We start from the raw sequence: 21,415 nt of genomic DNA on the forward strand, positions 1-21,415 counted from the left end.
CAAGACTCCTCTATTGTGAATGAGGACCAGGACCCGAGCAAGTGTACAAGGGCTAATTCCAAGAAGACTAAAGGAGTGGAAGCAAAAAAATGGATGAAATGAGAGCTTATGCGAAAAATATGAACATACTGGCAGACCAAGTTGCGGACCTATTGAAGACCTTATAGCTGTCAGGGGGCAATCTTTTTGCTTTCCTTCTGCTGTCTTATTGTGCATAGTTGTACTCTAGCCTCTTATTTTTTGGCTTTTTCTGTATGTTCTCTAAGGCCTTTTGTTCTCTAAACTTTTATGTTCTTATTTCTCTAATACTTTGTTAAAGGTTTTGGGTCCTTTAAAAACCTATTTTTATGTAATCAAAACAAGAGCAAAGAAGCCTAGAAGAATTGTGCATCAACACCAAAAAGTGGAACTAACTAAGGCCATAAGCCTTAATACAAACAATAAGAAAACAAAACAAAAAGAAAGCAAAAAGTAGCAATAAGACAACTACAAGGTCTTCAGTACATCAGCAGCCTGATTTGCAAGGATATTCATGTTAACCATAAAGGCCTTCAGATCACCCATTTCTTTGGCATCCATGACCTCAATCCTCTTAGAGTTAGCCCTAGTTTGTTTGCTAGGGTCATGTTCCTCTTTCAAGTCCTTTAAGCCTTGAGCTCTCCCCTATTCTAGTTTGTTTAGCATAATGTTAATTCTGTCTACCATAGTCTTCGAGATGGAGCAACTCTAATCAGAAAGTTTATCAACCGCCTTCTATAATGCCTCGCTTGGAGATCTTTGGAACAAGGATGAATCTAAGCTAAGATTTTATTTTTTTAAAGAAGTATGGATGCACACGACATACAACATACAAGGATCACAAAGATCACAAGGGAAGACTAACCAAACATCCTGACACTAAAGGATCTCCAAATGCCACTACTGATCAAAACGATTGACCACAAAAGACACCCAACCGATTTTGAATCAAAACATTCTGAAATCAAAATGTAATGCCAAGGGATTGAAGAACACATAAGAGGGTAGCCAAAACCCTTCTTGAAAATTTTGGGTCAAATCGAAAAGTGCCCTTTGTCTGCCCGTATAGGTTTTTGCAAAACCTAGGTGATACTTTAAATCAACACTATGTGATACTTTCTAGTATCGTACAACCTTTCTCAATAAGAGGTGTGACACTTTCAGGGTTTGGGTGACACTTCTCTAAAGGGTATGTGATACTTTATAAGTATCGTACGATACTCCTTTAAAGGGGGTGTGATACTTTCCAGTATCATATGACATTTCTCCCTAAGAGGTGCGATACTTTCCAGTATCGTGCAACATAACTCCTTTGGGGGTGTGACACCTTATAATATCACCCCATGCTGACACATGTTCACCTAGGACAAACTAAAGTGTAAAATAGAGTTCAAAACCTCCACACTAGGGAGTATCGGATCTACAATTCAAGGCATAAACACTCAAATACAATACTGAAAGACAAAAACTGCATGTAACCATCTAATCAAGCAATGAAGGGAAATAATTGAAAGCAACATTGTAGTGTATAGAAGTAACATCATAATGAACTGAAATAGCCCACTAAGTACGCAATTTCCCCCAACTGTAATAGCATCATAAGACCATCATGGGTCCTAGCCATCCTCTACAATAACATCCCAAACCACTGACCAAATCATTGATGTTATCTTATGAGGACATCACTACTAAAACATGCTACAACATAAGAATAAGGAAATCTAACATGCTAGAAATAAAGCATAAGATAATCCTACAAATCAAACTCATCATCTAACATATGCTAAACATCATATAAGGAAATGCGTCAACACTAACATCATCTAAACATGATATATAAGCATTCAAATGAAAGCATAAATCACAAGAAAGCATACTTCATAACCTAAAGTATCAAGTGAAAACATCCAACAATGGTCACACTGGGCTAAAGAACAATCTCTATACATCAGTCCCTACCAGTGGTGAAGGTAGCTATGCCTCCCAACCATGTGGAACCCATAGGTCCACTCCCGTCGTGTTGATAGAGATAATGATACAACCAAAAACACACATAAAGCACAACATCCATGGCTAACACTCATGCCAAATAGTGTGATGACTGAAACCAAGATCAAGTGACAATGCATAAACTATAGGTCCTAGTTAGACACTCAATGGGCTACTAAGTAGGGGGTGACATCATGGAGAGTCACTTGTCATCGACAAGCCCAAGCTAGTATTGGCAGCTACTCTTCTTAATAAAAGGCACACAACTCAAGCACCAACTCTTCTCGATTGAAGACGCACAACCCAACCATTTTAATTATCTTATAATTATTACCACCAAGTATTTTAATTTAGTTATCACTTATATAAAATTTCCTCTGCCAACCAATGGGAAACAGTCATCAGGTTGCAAGATAAAAGCCCCTTTATGTGCTACCCTACCCTACCCATGCTCATCCAACAATGAGTGCATGTAGGCATGCATATTCACAACCCAACCCTAATGATCATAACTCTCGAAAGTACCACGGATGATCGAGCCTTGCAAGTCACCCGACAAATGTATGTGAATGTACTCGTATGTGGTGCACCACCATCACAAAGATCATAACTACTAAAATGTGATACAACCAAAAACACATATAAAGCACAACATCCATGGCTAACACTCATGCTAGATAGTGTGATGACTGAAACCAAGATCAAGTGACAATGCATAAACTATAGGTACTGGTCAGACACTCAATGGGCTACTAATTAGGGGGTGACATCATGGAGAGTCACTTGTCATCGACAAGCCCAAGCTAGTATTGGCAACTACTCTTCTCAATAGAAGGTGCACAACCCAGGCACCAACTCTTCTTGATGGAAGGCGCACAACCCAACCATTTAAATTATCTTATAATTATTACCACCAAGTATTTTAATTTAGTTATCACTTATATAAAACTTCCTCTACCAACCAACGGTAAATAGTCATCAGGTTATAAGATAAAAGCCCCTCTATGTGCTACCCTACCCTACCCATGCTCATCCAACAATGAGTACATGTTCTCGGAAGTACCACAGAAGATCGAACCTTGCAAGTCACCCGACAAATGTATGTGCATGTACTCGTGTGTGGTGCACCACCATCACAAAGATCATAACACAAGGAATGGATGAGAACACAATGTAGAAAATCACTCCACCAAAAATAGTCTCGGGAGGATGGATGTGACATGCATCCCAATGTGACATAAAAGTGCAATAGTGGTTTGACTAACATCCAAACAGATCATCTAGGTCCACAACCAACATCATGCTAAGACAACTCGAGAAAATAGGGCGGTACACAAAATAAGGTAAAAACTCAAAAAAATGGAAAACTTCAAAATTAAAACCCAATTGGTCTTTGGGCACAAACACTCCAAAAATCCAATAAAATTTGGGTTTGGACATCGTATGCAAAAATGACCAGTATAATGGTGCGAAACTCCAAACCCCCATCCTGAGAAATAGGGACAATGTTCATACTTGACCAACTGAGTAGAACTAGCAAACAGAAACGAAGGGGAACACTACTTCTCAACCTCCTAACAAACTACTACCAAAAACGAAAGTTGAAACAAAGTAGAAACAAGAAAACAGGAAAGCCCTACCTAATAGCAAAAGGGGCAGAAACTGAAATCACCCTAATAAAATAAATAACCTTCTGATACTATTGAAAGTGACAGCAAAACAAGGTCTCCTCGAGCCGGATCCAACGAGTCCATCCTTGCAAAGATCCTACGCTTGTAGCTCACACAGTGAACATAAGACCAATCCTCTAGAAAAAAAATTTAGAAAAAGCTCTCCAATTTCTAAATTGCAAAATTGAAAAGTGAGAAAACAAATCCCTTTTTCAATATTTATTCACTTTTTGAGTGAATAATCGATTAGGGCAAATAGCTAGTTAGACTGGCTAAACTTTGAATCGACCCAAACGAAAACAAGTTATCCCTAGTAATAGGAATTCACTTAAGGCAAAGCTACCAAAAATTAAATTCAACAAAATTTAAAGCCCAAAAATTGAAAATCACATAAATATCCTTAACACTTTTGTGATAATGTGAACCTCTAAAATGCACAAACACACTCACTGGTCTTATCACATAATGTAGATGAGTTCATATTTAATAATCACCGAAAGGTTTAATCTAAAAAAATAAAATAAGGATACATCAACCATATAAGGATGATATTGGTGAAAAATGAATAGTTGGATCATTAACTCCATGTGTCATTGCCAGGGATATAAATCCTATACACTAAAACACATGATCGAGTGCAATTGCATATAATATCATAGCCAAAGCAATCAATGCATTAAATAACTAATTCAACCATTTAATAATTTATACCTAAATAATTCATTTACATCACTCATGTTTGTATAAATCATAAAGAGACAAGACTAAAGTAAATATCCATAGCATAAAATCCATCACATAACCAAAACAAAGATATGTCCAAAATACCAGATAATTAGATATCATCATAGACCTATTGTCATCTCAAAATGGCATCAACATGAAAATATGATAAACTGAACAAAATAACAATAAAGTATCTATGGTATTGAAATCAAAGTATAACATCCGACCCTCAGGTCCTCTCAAAGTACATGTAATAAGAATATCAAGTATCTCTCAAATCAAAATGAACAAAGTACAAACTACAAAAATGAGAGGCACTACATCCTCCCCCACTAGCATAGGCTTACTCCTACAAGTCAACAAAAAGGTAGGGGTACAATCCCCTCAATCGTATAGTATCTTCCTAATCTACAAAGGTCTCATGGCTTGGGTTCCTTTGGACTCTTACCTGCTCAATGTCCCGACATCGCAAGGTCAGCCTCTGCTACTGTAGGATATGAATGGGCTCCAAAATAAGCTATCCATTTGCTACTTGCAAAACATCCCAATCAAGAACATGGGTCACATCCAAAATATACTGCCTCAAAATAGAAACATGAAAACATCGTGGATGTGTGATAAGCTAGGTGGCAACGCTAGTAGACAAGCAAAAGGACCAATCCTCTTGAGGATCTCAAATGGTCTGACAGAACATGGTGCCAACTTAGAGACTTTCCCATAATGGATGGGGCTCTTCCTCAGACACACTCACAAAAACACCTTGTCACCAACAGAAAAGTGATGATCCAACCTATGGGCATTGACATACTTCTTCTGCCTATCCTGAGCAATAACCAAATGCTCCCTAATACAAATAACCTACTGCTCCATATCATGAAGCATCTTTGGACCCAAAAGGACTTGGTCCTCTAAATGATCCCAACTCAAAGGGGTATGACATGATCTACCGTACAAGGCCTGAAAAGGTGACATGCCAAGAGAACTATGATAGCTGTTATTGTATTCAAACTCAACAAGGTATAAATAATCCTCTCACTTCACCTTCATGTCCATCATATACATGCAAAGCATATCCTCCAGAACCTGATTCACTCTCTTAGTCTGACCATCGGTTTTTGGGTGATAAGTCGAACTAAAATTGAGCTACGCACCTAAAGCATGTTGGAGGGATGTCCATAGTGCAGAAGTAAATACTGGATCTCTATCCAAAATAATTCAACAAGGGATCCCATGCAGATGAGCAATATCATCTAATAAAACATGTGTTACAGAAGAAGATGTGTAGGATGCTCTCATGGGTGAAAAATGTGCTACCTTGGACAACTTGTCCACTGTCACCATGATACAATCATGCCTCCGTGATGACATAAGCAACCCTATGATAAAATCAATAGATATTGTATCCCACTTTCACTTTAGAATGATATGTGGTTGCAAAGACTTGTTAGATGCTAATGCTTTGCCTTCACTCTCTAGCATTCAAGACATCAAGCAACAAAATTAGCAACATCGCGTCTCATCCCTGGCTAGAAATACAATTGTTTAAGATCATCGTGCATCTTCTTGACATCAGGATGTGCGAAATATGGTGCATGATGCACTTTTGACAAAACCAAGGCATGAAGATCACTTGACATTGGCACATAGATACACCTCGAGTGTCGCAATAGTCCTTTGGACTCAAGCATATAACCTGAAAATCTCCCCTCAAGGGTACGCCCATACTTGATCTCTACCCTCGCCTCTTGATACCAAGTGTCACTAGGCAAAGCCTCCAAGATACAACCTCACAAGTCCACTCTCAATGACATCACTGATACCTCATGTCACCTCTACTCAAGGCATTCACAATGGCATTCTCCTTCCTTTTATGTAATGAACATCAAAGTCATACTCGCACAAGAACTCCATCCAATGATGTTGTCGTGCATTTAGGTTTGGCTGAGTAAAGATATACTGCAAGCTCCTATGATTGCTATGCAACTCAAACCTGTGTCCCAAAAGAAAATGCCTCCAACAGACAAGGGCATGCACCATGGCCGCTCATTCCAAATCATGAGTGGGGTAATTAAGCGCATGGTCCTTGAGTTTTCTAGACTCGTATGTAATCACTCAACCATCCTGCATCAACACTGCACCCATGCCTTCCAACGAAGCATTTGTGTGAACCATGAAATCACTTACAGGATTAGGCACTACAAGGACTGGTGTACTGGTCAAACACTCCTTAAGAACATTAAATGTTGCCTCGCACTAACATGACCAAATTTACTTCTTCCCTTTCCATTGAAGAGAAGTGATGGGATGAGCTACTTGTGAGAAATCCTTTACGAAGCGATGGCAATAACTTGCCAATCCCATAAAAGTATGAACCTCTGAGACATTAGTGGGTACCAACCAATCCATGATAGCACAAATTTTCTCCAGGTCCACTAAAATACCATCACCAATAATGATGTATCCTAGATACTTCACCCTTGACTAGAAGAACCCACATTTACTCAAGTTTTCGTACAACTGATGGCCTCTTAAGCACTATAATACTTTTCGTAAATGGACTTCATGTTCCTCCATAGTCTTTAAATAAATCAATATGTCATCCAAGAATACAATGACACACTAATCGAAGTATGTGTGAAATACACCATTCACCAAACTCATAAACATCAATGGCGCATTGGTTAACCCAAAAGGTACAACTATGAACTCATAATGCCCATACTGTGTACAAAAAGTTGTTCAATGAATGTCAACCTCCTAGATATGAAGCTAATAGTATCCTAACTTCATATCAATCTTTGAGAACACTCGTGCTCCCTTTGTTTGATCGAATAAATTATTTATCCTTGGTAAAGGATAATGGTTCTTCACTATCACCTTATTCAACTGTCGGTAGTCAATGCACAAATGCAAAGAACCATCCTTCTTCTTTACAAAGACAACTAGTGTACCCCGCATGGATGAACTAGGATGAATATGGCCCTTGGCCAAAAATTCCTCCAACTACAATCTGAGCTTGTTCAACTCTTGAATAGTCATGTGGTAAGGGGCTCATGAAATCGGCTCTGCTCCTAGTACAAGATCAATCCAAAAATCAATGTCATGCTATGGTCGCATACCTAGAATCTCATTAGGAAATACATTTGCATACTCACGAAGGAGTGGGTGATCATCAAGTGTCACCATATGACTCTCGACTTCCTCCAGATCACTGAAAGAAACAAGAAACAACTAACAACCCTTTCAAACACTCCACTTCAGTTGATTAGCTAAAATCATCTAAATTGAGACTGGTCTCTGAACTGCCCAAAGTTCCACCTGCCCACCTATGTCATCAACACATTGTACTATCTTACAATGACAATCGATAGTCACCTGATGAGCGACTAACTAATCCATGTCCAACACAATGTCATACGATCCCAGAGGTAGGCTAGGAAGATCCACTGTAGTGGTAAGGTTCCCAAATTCAAAATACAACCTTTGACCAATGAGTCTACAACCACTTTGGAACTTGTGGCTAACTCAACCTACCACCTATCAATCCAACATGTTGCCACTAGCCCACATTGCTAAACAAGAGATGGTGAAATGAAAGAATTTGAAGCATAAGACTCAAACAAAACTGAAGCTGAAATACCATGCAACATACCTGTAGCCTCGACTAATGTACCTTGAAGCTCAACTTGATAGTTGTCAACTGTCGCAAAGACTCAATGGTTCCTCTTAGTATATCCCACTATAGGCTTCGATCTAGTTGCACTCTTACCAGATCCTGCAGATGGTTTGATAGAACACTCAAAATATTTATGGTTGGGCTGACCACAAGAAAAATAATTTCTTCTAAAGCTGGGATCAGTTCCATGACCACCATGAGTAGCACTAGGGTAAGGTGCACTACCCCAGCTAGAATTCTGCTGAACATTATGGGGGGGATGATCCTGCTGAGATCTTTGTCCTCCACTTTGGTCACCTCCCTTTAGCCCTATGCTAATAATGACCTTTATTGCCACCTTGAGAGGGTTTTGATTGGGCTTGGCCCTTCCCAAAGGATTGGGTAAATTCAACGTCCTATCCTAAATATCATGTACTTTGGTTCTGAGAACCAAATCTGCTACTAAAACCTTTAGCCAAATTTTCCTCTATGATATGTGTCTTCTCAATAGCGAGGACAAGAATTCTAGGCTAATGCATACAAATTTCTCCAATCAAGGCATCCTTAAGGCCTCATATGAAATGATGAGTGAGGAGTAAATCATCATGGTTGTAGGACAAATACTCCCTAAGCTCAAAGAATTAGATTTCGTACTCTCACTATCATATTTCCTTGCCAAATTGCATGGAAATCATCAACATAGGCCTCTCTGAACTGAGGATATAGGAATCTCTCATAGAACCTCTCCTCAAAGATCTCCCAGGTGAGATCTGTAATGCTGATCTGGAGCTTCTGCCCCTCAATATTCCACCATATGGATACGTGTTCCCTCAACTATATAATCACACAACGTGCCTTCAAATTGGTTGCATATGGGTACATGGTGAAGTAGTGCTTCATGTCCAATAACCAAGTAGAATTTTCCTTGAGGCCACCTCCCTTACCATCATACAATGATAATTTGGATTGATGAAGAGACTTAATAATATCCAGCCAGATGGAATCTTCACTATTGTGGTCCCTACCACCTCGACAGTGCCCTTAGGCACCTGGTGGAGTACAGGAACATTCACATTTGTACTCCTCTTCTCTATGCTCTGAATGATGTGAATCTCCATGATGGGATCCCTAATCCTGGTCATGATCCTATCGGCGTTCCTCTACATGATGGCCCAACCGACCAAGAATCTCTTAAAGCACTGACATTAATGCCCCCAATGCCATTTTGTTCATTATTACCCTATTCTCCCTCTCCTTCCTGACATCCCTCTTCCTAGTGTTCTTCTCCATGGTTACTACTATAGCTACCACCCCGACCACGAGGCCTATGTGCAAGAGGCATCACTACGGGAAACAAGATAAAGTCAAACATAAGATTCATAAGCATAAAATTTGAAAGCATGAACCAACGAGATATCAAATAATCAAACATAATATAACAATACATGACAAAAAACAAAACCATAGTGGAAGCATAACACAAATATCCCAATGTTTCAACATGGCTCTAATACCAGGTGTAATGCCCCACTCGGAGATCCTTGGAACAAGGATAAATATAAGCCAAGATTTTTAAAAAAAAACAAGTATAGATGCACATGACATACAACATATGAGGATCACAAAGATCGCAACAAAAGACTAACTAAACATCCCGACACCAACGAATCTCCAAATGCCACTATTGATCAAAATGATTGACCATGGAAGACACCCAACTGATTTCAAATCAAAATGTAGCGTCAAGGATCAAGAAACACCTAAGATGGTAGCCAAAACACTTCTTGAAAAGTTTGGGTCAAACTGAAAGTGCCCGTTGTCTACTCATACAAATTTTTGCAAAACCCAAGTGATACTTTAAATCAACACTATGCAATACTTTCCAATATTGTATGACCTTTCTCAAGAAGAGGTGCGGCACTTTCAGGGTTTGGGTGACACTTCTCTAAAGGGCATGCGATACTTTACAGGTATTGTACGATACTTCTTAAAAGGGAGTGTGATACTTTCCAGCATCGCACGACATTTCTTCTTAAGAGGTGCGATACTTTCTAGTATCGCACAACATAACTCCTTTAGGCATGCAATACTTTAAAGTATGACCCCATGCTGACACATGGCCACCCAAGAAATGCATAAAATGCTCCAAGGACAAACTAAAGTGTAAAAATAAATTTAGAACCTCCACACCACGAAGTACCAGATCCATAATTCGAGGTGTAAACACTCAAACACAATATTGAAAGACGAAAACTGCATCTAACCATCTAATCAAGCAGTAAAGGGAAATAACTAGAAGCAACATTGCAATGTACAAAAGTAACATCGCAATGAGCTGAAATAACCCATTAAGTATGTGGTTCCTCCCAATTATAATAGCATCATAAGACCATCGCAGGTCCTAGCCATCCCCCATGCATAACATCCCAAACCACTAACCAGATCATCGATGCTATCTTATGAGGACGTCACTACTAAAATGTGCTACAACATAAGAATGAGGAATCTAACATGCTAGAAGTAAAGCATAAGATAATCCTACAAATCAAACTCATCATGTAACATATGCTAAACATCATATAATGAAATGTGTCCATACTAACATCATCTAAACATAATATACAAGCATTCTAATGAAAGCATAAATCACAAGAAAGCATACTTCAGAACCCAAAGTACCAAGTAAAAACATCCAACAACGGTTGCACTAGGCTAAAGAACTGTCTTTGTACACCGGTCCCCAACAGTAATGAAGGTAGTTATGCTCCCAACCACATGGAACCCATAGGACCACTCCTTCTATGTTGATGGAGATAATGATTCAACAAAAAACACACATAAAGCACAACATCCATGGCTCACACTCATGCCAAATAGTATGATGACTGAAACCAAGATCAAGAGACAATGCATAGACTATAGGTCCTGGTCAAGCACTCAATGGGCTACTAAGTAGGGGGTGACATCATGGAGAGTCGCTTGACATCGACAAGCCCAAGCTAGTATTGGTAGCTACTCTTCTCAATAGAAGGCTCACAACCCAGGCACTGACTCTTCTCGACAGAAGGCACACAACCCAACCATTTTAATTATCTTATATTTATTACCACCAAGTATTTTAATTTAGTCATCACTTATATAAAACTCCCTCTACCACCCAATGGGAAATAGTCACCAAGTTGCAAGGTCGAAGCCCCTCCATGTGCTACCCTACCCTACCAATGCTCATCCAACGATGAGTGCCCATAGGCATGCATATTCCCAACCTAACCCCAATGATCATAACTCCCAGAAGTACCACAAAAGATTAGGCCGTGTAAGTCACCTGAGAAATGTACATACACATACTCATGTGTGTTGCACCACCATCACAAAGATCATAACACAAGGATTGGACAAGAACACAATGCAGAAAATCACTCCATCGAAAACAATCTCAGGAGGACGGATGTGAGACACATCCCAATGCAACATAAAAGTGCAACAGTGGTCTGATTGACATCTAAATGGATCGTCTAGGTCGACAACCAACATCATGCCAAGAAAACCCAAGAAAATAGGATGGCACACAAAACGAAGTAAAAACCCCCCAAAATTAGAAAATTTTGAAATTAAAACCCATTTGGTCTTTGGGCACAAACACTTTGAAAATCTAATAAAATTTGGATTTGGACACTGGATGCAAAAATGACCAGCATAATGGTCTGAAACCCCAAACCACCATCTTGAAAATAGGGAAATTGTTCATACCCAACCAATCAGGCAAAACCAACAAAAATAAACGGAGGGGAACACTAATTCTCAGCCTCCTAACAAATTGCTACTAGAAATAGAAGTTGAAATGAAGCAAAAACAAGAAAATAGGAAAGCCCTACTTGAAAAAAAAAAGGGGCAAAAACTGAAATCACCCTGATAAAATAAATAACTTGCTAATACTATCGAAAGTGATAGCAAAGCAAGGACTCCCTAAGCCAAATTCAATGAGTTTGTCCTCGTGAAGATCCCATGCTCATAGCTCTAACAATGAACAAAAGACCAATCCTTCCTAAAAGGATTTTAGAAAAAGCTCTCCAATTCCTAAATTGAAAAATTGAAAAGTGAGAAAACAAATATCTTTTACGATACTTATTCACTTTTTGAGTGTATAGTTGATTAGAGCAAATAGCTAGTTAGACTAGCTAAACTCTGAATCGACCCAAATGAAAAATAGGTTATCCCTCGTAATAGGAATTCACCTAAGGCAAAAATACTAGAAATTAAATTCAATAAAATAGAAATCTCCTTAAGACTTTCTCGACAATGTGAACCTCTAAAATGTACAAACAGACTCATTAGTCTAATCACATAATGCATATGAGTTCAGATTTAATAATCACCGAAAGGTTTAATATAAACAATTACAATAAGGACATGTTGACCATATAGGGATGACATTAGTGAAATATGAATAGTCGAATCAGTAACTCCATGTGCCACTGCCAAGGATATATATCTTGCACACTAAAACACACGATCAAGTGCAATTACATATACTATCATAGCTAAAGCAATACATGCATTAAATAACTAATTTAACCATTTATTCATTTATACCTAAATAATCCACTTACATCACTCATGTTTGCATAAAGTATATAGAGACAAGACTAAAGTAAATATCCACAGCATAAAATCCATCACATAGTTGAAATGGGATCAACATGCAAACATGATAAACTGAACAACATAGGAGTAATGCATCTATGGTACTAAAATCAAAGTATAACATCCGACCATCAGGTCATCTCAAAGTATATATAATAAGAGTATCAAGTATCTCTCGAATCAAAATGAACAAGGTACAGACTACAAACATGAGAGGCACTACACCTTCTCAGTGCTGACCACTATGTTATCCATGCCATCTAGTCTTTTATGCAAATCCTTCATCTTCTATTCCATAGCTCTATTATTGGCTTCCGAGGGTGGAATTCTCTTCATAAGATTCTTAACCTCTTCTACATTACCAATCATCTCAGAAAGTCTATCAAGATGTTGAATGAGAGTTCTCACACCTCTAGTGGTCCTATTTAACTGATCAAAATCTCTCCTAATGTCCTGCATTTTCTCCTACATTCTACTAATATCCCTTTTCATCAATCCTAGATTACCAATCACTCCCTTCCAATACCCTTGTTCCTCATAGTCCTTGTTATGAACTAGGTAATCCCCATCCTTTTCCATATTGTCTCTTTCAGTATCCTCCTCCTTAGTACCTTTGTCATCAGCCCTCCCTTGAGAAAGTAGATTCTTACCTTTCCACTCCATCCTCTTGATCAGAGGTTCATCATTGGAGAGAATGTTTGAAACCCTATTAGCTTTCTTTCCCTTGTTTCTAGTAGCAATACCAAAATTACCAATGGTTTTCTTCCTTGTACCCTCCTCAGGCTCCTCTTCAGATTACATGTCCATCTTAGAATCCACCTCTATAGTCTTCCTTTTCTTCATAGATGAGCTCCCAGGAGAAAGGTTTTTCCTCTTCCTAACCTCCATCTCATCATCTTCCTCCTCCGTATCCTCATTGTTTCCCTCATCCTGTTCACTCCCCTTAGTTTTACACTCCAAATTTTTCTTACTAAAATGGGGTCTATCCACTTTCTTTGTTTTAAGAAGATTCATAATCAAAACCATCAGGCCCTCATGGCAAGCATGGTCACCCTTAGGATTGTTTTGTATAGCTAGAGTGGTGTTACCCAACAACTGCTTGAGGTAGAAGGGGAGATTAAGTCTAACCCTGTGCCTAAAATGGTTAACCAACATAAAATGATGCCCAAAAATCTTAGTAAAACGACCATCCAAGGTTAGGTATTCAATCACCACGAACATGACAAACCTTCAAGTACGAGAAATAGAGCCAGGGCTAAAATAAGCATTAGCATTTTTAACCAACCTATTATGCTCCTTAGTCATCTTTTTGAACTCTTCATCAACATGATCTAACAACTTCCTATCCCTATAGAAGTTGATACCCTATGTATCAAGACCAGTAGCTTCCGTAATAATGTCGTTTGTGACATCCATTCTCTGGTTTCCCACCAAAATACTACCATCCTTCTAGGTCTTAATAAATTGGCAAGTAATGGAAGGATTGATAACCTTTAACTTCTCCATGAAGCTTGTGAAATGACCTTGTTCCAAAATATCCCAAATATTTGTCTTCTTATTCCATTCCTTGTAGCTTGTTGGCTCAACCCTCTTTCTCTTGCTTCCCATCTTCCTCAAATTGTAACAAATTCTCATAGTCATAACAGAAGTAGACAATATGGAAAAACTCGATGTCAATATCACAACAAAAAATTTTGTTAGGCATAAAGACCCACAATCTGTGTGACAATGAATGAATAGTCCCTTCAAAACTAATCGTAGATTGCAACTCCCCATTCCTCCCCAATTCATAATTATTCCTAAATGTCATGTTCATCATTATTAAAGCTTTTTTGCAAACTTCTAACCTTGTCGTAGTCTATCAAGGATAGCTCATCGGTAGGGATGTTGTCACCTTGATTCCAAATCATCTTTGCATGACTATTGCATGCCACATTCACAACCTAGTCAATAACTTGGTTTGTTCCTCTGTAGTTGTGAGTGATAACACAATCCTCAAAAAGAATAAATAAGATTAATAGCCTTGGAAATAATATTATGGATAGTCCAAGAGGGATAATTAATTTTATTAAGAAAATTAATAATATTAAGGGAACCCCCCTTAAGCCAAATTGTCTTCAAATTCATACTCTTGGCAAAAATAAGACCATGGAGAGCTGCACTAGCTTCCACAACATGGTTAGTTTGTTCCCGGATAGGAATAGCCATAACACCCAAACTATCCCCATTCATATTTTTGATAATCACACTACACTCGCAATCCTTGGGTCACCCTTAGAGGCCCCATAAAAACTAATCTTACACCAGCCCTTTGGTGGACAATTTCACCTAGCCAAATTCCTAAGATTATTATCATTATGAGAGATGCTTAACCCTTCCAAATTCCAATTATGGATTACTTTGCCTTCCCATTCATTCTAAGGTTCATGACCTTTTCGAAAAATCATAATATTCTCAATCACCATATGCTTAATCTTATGAAATAATTGAACAAAATTAGTCTCCTTACCTCTGAACACCTTATCATTTTTTTCCTTCCACACACCCCAGCAAAGAAATGGGAGGATGAACTCCCATAAATTCATAATCAAGGTATTACAAGAAGGAGATTTCCATGCTAGGAATAACTCATGAATACTAAGGGAGAAAACCTAGTCCATATCGAGCATTCCACAGATCCTTTCCCATAATCTTCTCATATTAGAGTAGTGAATAATTAGATGATTAACTGACTCTTCCTCTTCCTTGCAAAGATAACACTTGTATGCACGAATATGCAGCCTCTACTAACACACACACTTCAACACGGTCATTGTATGCGGATTCATCCCGGAATGAACATTGGATTGTTCCTCCGAAAATCAGCCAGCAAAGTGACCTGTTGCCTTCTATCTAAAGGGAATTGCTTGTTAGATATCCTCAGATTCGAGATGTTCAAGCAACCAGACCCTGTAAGAACGAAGGATTTGAAAGAAAATGCGACTAATCTATATGAGAATGCAGATTAATCTAGAATGGAGTATGCACATTTAATATAAGAACATGTAAAAGAAATTATACTAAATGTATGCATATTAAATCTATATGAGAATTAAACTAGAAAATGAATATGAAAGTAGGGAGCTCAAATGAATGCACAATCCAACAACAATTCGATGCAAATTCTCATTCAACCTCTCCCAAAATGAAGAGATGAGGTCTCTTAAATAGACTTTCCTGGAATCCATCAAAGATTGAGATCGATTTCAATCAATGGTCAGGATTAAAGGTGAAGTTCAGTCATAAAGGAAGATTCCCAAATTAAAGGGAGTTAACTGATTTAATTTGAGTAAAAAAAGGAGTTAACTGATTTAATTTGAGTAGAAAAATGAGTTAACTGATTCAACTCATTTTTTATCAATAATGAACTAGAAATTTCCTTTTTTGAACTGAAGAGAGATTTTGGTGAGATATTTAATTTAATAAAATGAGATATGCTCTCATAATTACCTTTTCTATTTAATTAAATAATCCTTTAATTAATTAGAGACACTTTTCTTATTTAATTAAATAACTTCATTTAATTAATTAGGAATGACTTCCCATTTAATTAAATAACTTTGTTTAATTAATTAGAAGTAAGTACTCCATTTAATTAAATAATTTTGTTTAATTAATTAGAAATACCTTTCCCATTTAATTAATCAAGATAGGCGTATTTATTAAATTAAACAAATTTAATTCCATAGTACATTAGCCTTAGGAAATAATTTAATTTAATAAAGTATAAATACTTTAAATTAAATTATAATTAAATCAAGTAGGTTTAATGTGACTAATATGAGTACATACTATAGGAATTAAATAATAACCATGATGAATGAAAATTAGGGTTTTCTGCATCTGACAATTAAGTCAAGTAGCAAATAGCAGAATAAGAATTGCCTATTAGAATAGGACTTAGGATTGATCAGAAATAGCCCAGAATTGGTATCATGGCAATGAGCCAATTTTGGGGTATTACAACACCTACTAACAAGACACATACCTTTCTTCATTAAATTGTCAGTGGTAAGAATTTTATCCTACAAAAGAATCCAAAAAAAATGTTAACTTTAGGGGTCAATGTAATATCCCTATTTTGACATATAATTTAATAATAAATAAATATTATATATTAAGTTTATAATATTGAAAGATTAATAATCTATATAAATTGAAAATATAAATTATTATATATCATAAATATTATCATATGTATATAATATATACACATATATATTAGATATTTAATATACTATACTATTGAATATATATATATATATATATATATATTAATTGATGAAATAAATAAATCATATTTATATTCCTAATGATGTCACTTTAGATATAATATATGTATAATTAAACTTATATAATATACTCTATATATTAATGTTATTATTATTAATATAATTATATAATTATTATATTGTGAAAAGACATGACTCTTACTATTAAAAATATATATACGAAATAAAAATGTTGGTAAGGGGGAAGGAAGGAAAAAAAAGTAAATAAATATGCACAGTTAGGTTCTAAAATCGAATGTCCTAATTGGAGACATTACAAGTGGTATCATAGCATCTTTCTTGCTAGCCAGTGGAAAGTAGTTAAGGCAAAATCACCAAAGGGATCAAAGAGCACTAGAAAAGGAAGGAAGGAAAAAAAATAGAAAATATATGTGCAGTTGGGTTCTAAAATTGAATGTCCTAATTGGGGACATTACAATCAAGCCTTTAAACTAGGCTTTAGTCTTTGAAAGCATTGACATGTAGAGAGGAAATAGAGAACACCCCATTAGGATTATACTTCCATATTAAAGTATCCTCCTCTTGAACTAAAAAGACAACATTCAGAATTTTGTTAAGTTCATTAAGGTTCTCATCCACTCTACTAAGGTGCAACCATTTATCCTCTTCCCAATAATCAACAACATAATTACCAAGAAAGTTATTACATTGATCCATATACCCATTCCACCTCTTATTAGAACTCAGGGCATGATCAAGAATCCAAATGTCCACCAAAAATGAATAGTCCTTCCATTACCAGCCTTTCATCTAACCCCTTTTATGATCAACTGCTTGTTTTTCTGAGCATGCTTCCAAATCATAGATCCCCCTTGAGTGACCTCACTACAAAGGAAGAGATTAAACCCTTAATCCTCCTTGTTATATTTATTAGTCCATATGTATTTCCATTCACCCTCCTCTTCATACCATCTCCATATTATCTTTGCAAGTAAAGAATCGTTCATACTATTGATCTTTCTTGGTCCTAGTCCTCCTTTTTTGATTGGCATGTAGACTTTCTCCCAGGCAATCAAAGCCATTATTTTGTTCTTTTCCATACCTATCCATAAGAAATGTTTCTAACTTTTTTCAATGGCCAAAGCATATTTCTTAGGAATCTTAAAAACACTCAAAGCATACAGAGGCATATTCTATAAAGTGAATTTAAGAATAATAATCTTCCCTACCTGGCTTAGGAGGGAACCTTTCCAACCAGCTAACTTTGAGAGGATTTTGTCTATTAAAGAACTCTAGAAGGACTTAAGAGGATCAAGACAAAGAGGAAGACCAAGATAAGATCCCAAAGGTCGCCAACCTCACAACCAATTATTCTTTTGATTTTGTTTTTTCTATTCTCATTAACATTCATAAAGTAAATCAAGGTTTTGTTCTAGTTAATAATTTGTCCAATAGCCTGCCCATAATACTCAAGAACCTTCTTGATATTTCTTGTATTTTTTACAAAGGCTTCTCCCATCACAATTGAGTCATCAACAAATTTTTGATGAGAGCAAGTTAAAATCTTAGAAGAAGGTATTAGACCCACAAATGCCCCCTCAAGAATCATTTTTTTCACATATCTACCTAAACGTTCAGCCATGAGAATGAATAGGATAGGAGATAGTGGGTCCCCTTGTTTTAAGCCACAAGAAGCCTAGAAGAAAGGAGTTGAAGAATCATTGACAAGAACATAAAAGGTGGCAGAGGAAACTAACATAAGGACTGACTCCAAAAATATTTTATTAAACCCTAAAGCTTCTAGCCCACATTTCAAAAACTACCCAACCTACCCTATCATATGCTTTGGATAAATCAAGCTTTAATAAGGACACCTCTTTCTTGGATTTAGAAAGATAGTGAATATTTTCATGCACCGTAATGATAGAATCCAAAATCCACTTTCTTGTAACAAACCCATTATGTTGTCTTAAAATCAAAGAAGGTAGTAAAGATAAAATACTTAGAGTAAGAACTTTGGATATGATTTTATAAAAAGAATTAAAAAGACTAATTGTTCTAAATTGGTCCATACAATCAACACTAGACTTTTTGGGGATCAAAGCTAGAAATGTACCATTCAATTAAGGAGTTTTCCAAACCCAAAGAACTCTTTAACACCATTAAAAAATCCTCTTGAATGATATGCCATTAAGTATGAAAAAAGAGGAAGGGGAAACCATCTAGACCATGAGCTTTATCTCCCTCAAAGGAAAAAAAAATAGCCTTAGTAATTTCATCATTGGTAGGAATGGCAATGAGTTTTTTATTCTGATCATCAGAGATGCTTTTAGGGATACACTCCATAAACTCCTTTTGCTTATCCTTATCAAATTGGGTTCATTTCTAGCAGTCCTCTAAAAAAATTCATGGCTTCCCCTTTAATAGCCTCATCGTCATCAATAAAAAGACCTTGAACATTGAGTCTAGAGATCTTATTAACCATTCTATGCTTCAAAGTAGTCATATGGAAAAATTTAGTATTCATATCCCCCTCTTTTAAAAAAGTTTTTCTAGACCGACATCTCTAGTACATCTCCTCATTGGTAATAATATCATGCATCTCAATCAGCTTAAGATCTTCCTCCTTCCTAGAGACGTACTCATAGCCCTCAAACTAAATGTTGTCTTGAATATCCTTTAATTCCTCAAGAATCCTCCTTTTGATGTCAAAGATGTTCCCAAAGGTTTCATTGTTCCATCTTTTGATATTATCTTTAACATTCCTCAAAATTTTAACAACTTTAAGCATAGTTGTTCCCTCCACTTGAATACCCCACCAAACCTTAATAAGGGTTTCCAACCCATGATGGAGAGTCCACATTTTTTCAAATCAAAAGGGGTAGTGCTTCTTAGTAGTGATTGGGTCAGCCAAAAGAAAAATGGGGTATTGATCAGAGCCCCCTCTCACATGAGCAAATAAAAAGCATTTATAATACAAGAACCAGGTTGACAAATTAGGCTGCATTTTTTATCTACATTTTAAATTCTTTGCCATTTTTCATCTGTATTATTTCAAAAAAAAAATCCCTTCAAGCAGCCAACAGAGAATTTTTTTTGCAAGTACCAAGCTATAAGATCTCAGCCCTGCATAGAGGAATATTTTGTGGCATTTGTTATAGGGTGAATATTCCATATTTTCTATCAAGTTTGGCCAAGACATAACGAGCACCGCACACAACTTTCTGGCAGTTTCCATCGATCGACCAAATCTGGTGAACATTCCAATCAGACCAGTCGAGCTCACATGCCGACGATTTCCTAGCCACCACCAGCAGGCTTTATTTTCACACATGCGACCTTCGCCATTTAAAAAAGGAGCAGTGCCTTCCCATAGTAAATGTGGGATTAAAATCCCATTTTTGACGATGCTAATATAGGTTGTGGCCACACTTTTTCTCCTCCCAGTCGAGTAGTCTCTTTTCTGGCCCCCATACATTGTTACTGGTGCCATTAATGTTTCTTGGCCCCTGTTGAGTGACATGCGGCCACAGTCACAAATCCCACATGACTGTAAATATCTGTGGTCGCGTCCTTGTTTTGAGCCACGTAGCACCTTCTACACCCTCGCTAGCTATCACGAATAGTCCCTACCACCTATCACATGGACAACGATAGAAAACCCCACGGACATGTCTCTAAACACGTGGACTCTGAACACATAAGTCACCTACCCAGCCATGCAGACCAACATGTTAGCACCCTCCACGCAGGATTGACACCTCAACAAATTGTATAGACACATCAAGACATTTGCCAAGTCGTTTGTACAGTGCCATGTCATCTACCACGTGCCTAGTTTGTACATTCTGTACAGTTCGTACCGTACAAATAGCTCAATCACCTTGCCACGTCACCCTAGGTCACTATTTTTTCCTGACATCATCATTTTACTAGGTTAAATTTGACAGCCATCAGACCATTATTCCTAGTCATTTTTAAACTACTGTAATGGTTGTTTGACCATCAAATTTAAGCACGCAATTTTCCTTCTAGACCCCTCTTTAGATGCATTTTTGATTTGGCAGCCTGACTTTGAGAGGCCATAACTTGGTCATCAAGACTTTGATTTAGGTGTAATTTTTTTTGAAATTGGGTAGAATTTCCTGAACTTTCCAGTGGTGGTGTTCTTTTCTAGTTTTGGTGCAAGAATTTTTCAAAAATTGTATTTTTTGGTGATTGTACCTACTCAATCCTACATTTTACAACTTCAAATGCTTCGTATGGGCACATCTGGTCTTGAAAATAGGTTCTATTTTTTTGAAAGTGTGTATTTTTTCGTCTACTTTCTAGATCTGCAATAAGATTCTAGGGCTGTGTGGACAAAATTCTCACTTTTAGAACTAGGGCTTTGTCTACATTGTAAAGCTTTGATTACTTTTCAGAATTGTTGTACATCTAAG

Source organism: Cupressus sempervirens, chromosome 11 (genome assembly GCF_028749045.1).
Source record: "Cupressus sempervirens isolate cs-2001-9-10 chromosome 11, ASM2874904v1, whole genome shotgun sequence".
Classification (NCBI taxonomy): domain Eukaryota; kingdom Viridiplantae; phylum Streptophyta; class Pinopsida; order Cupressales; family Cupressaceae; genus Cupressus; species Cupressus sempervirens.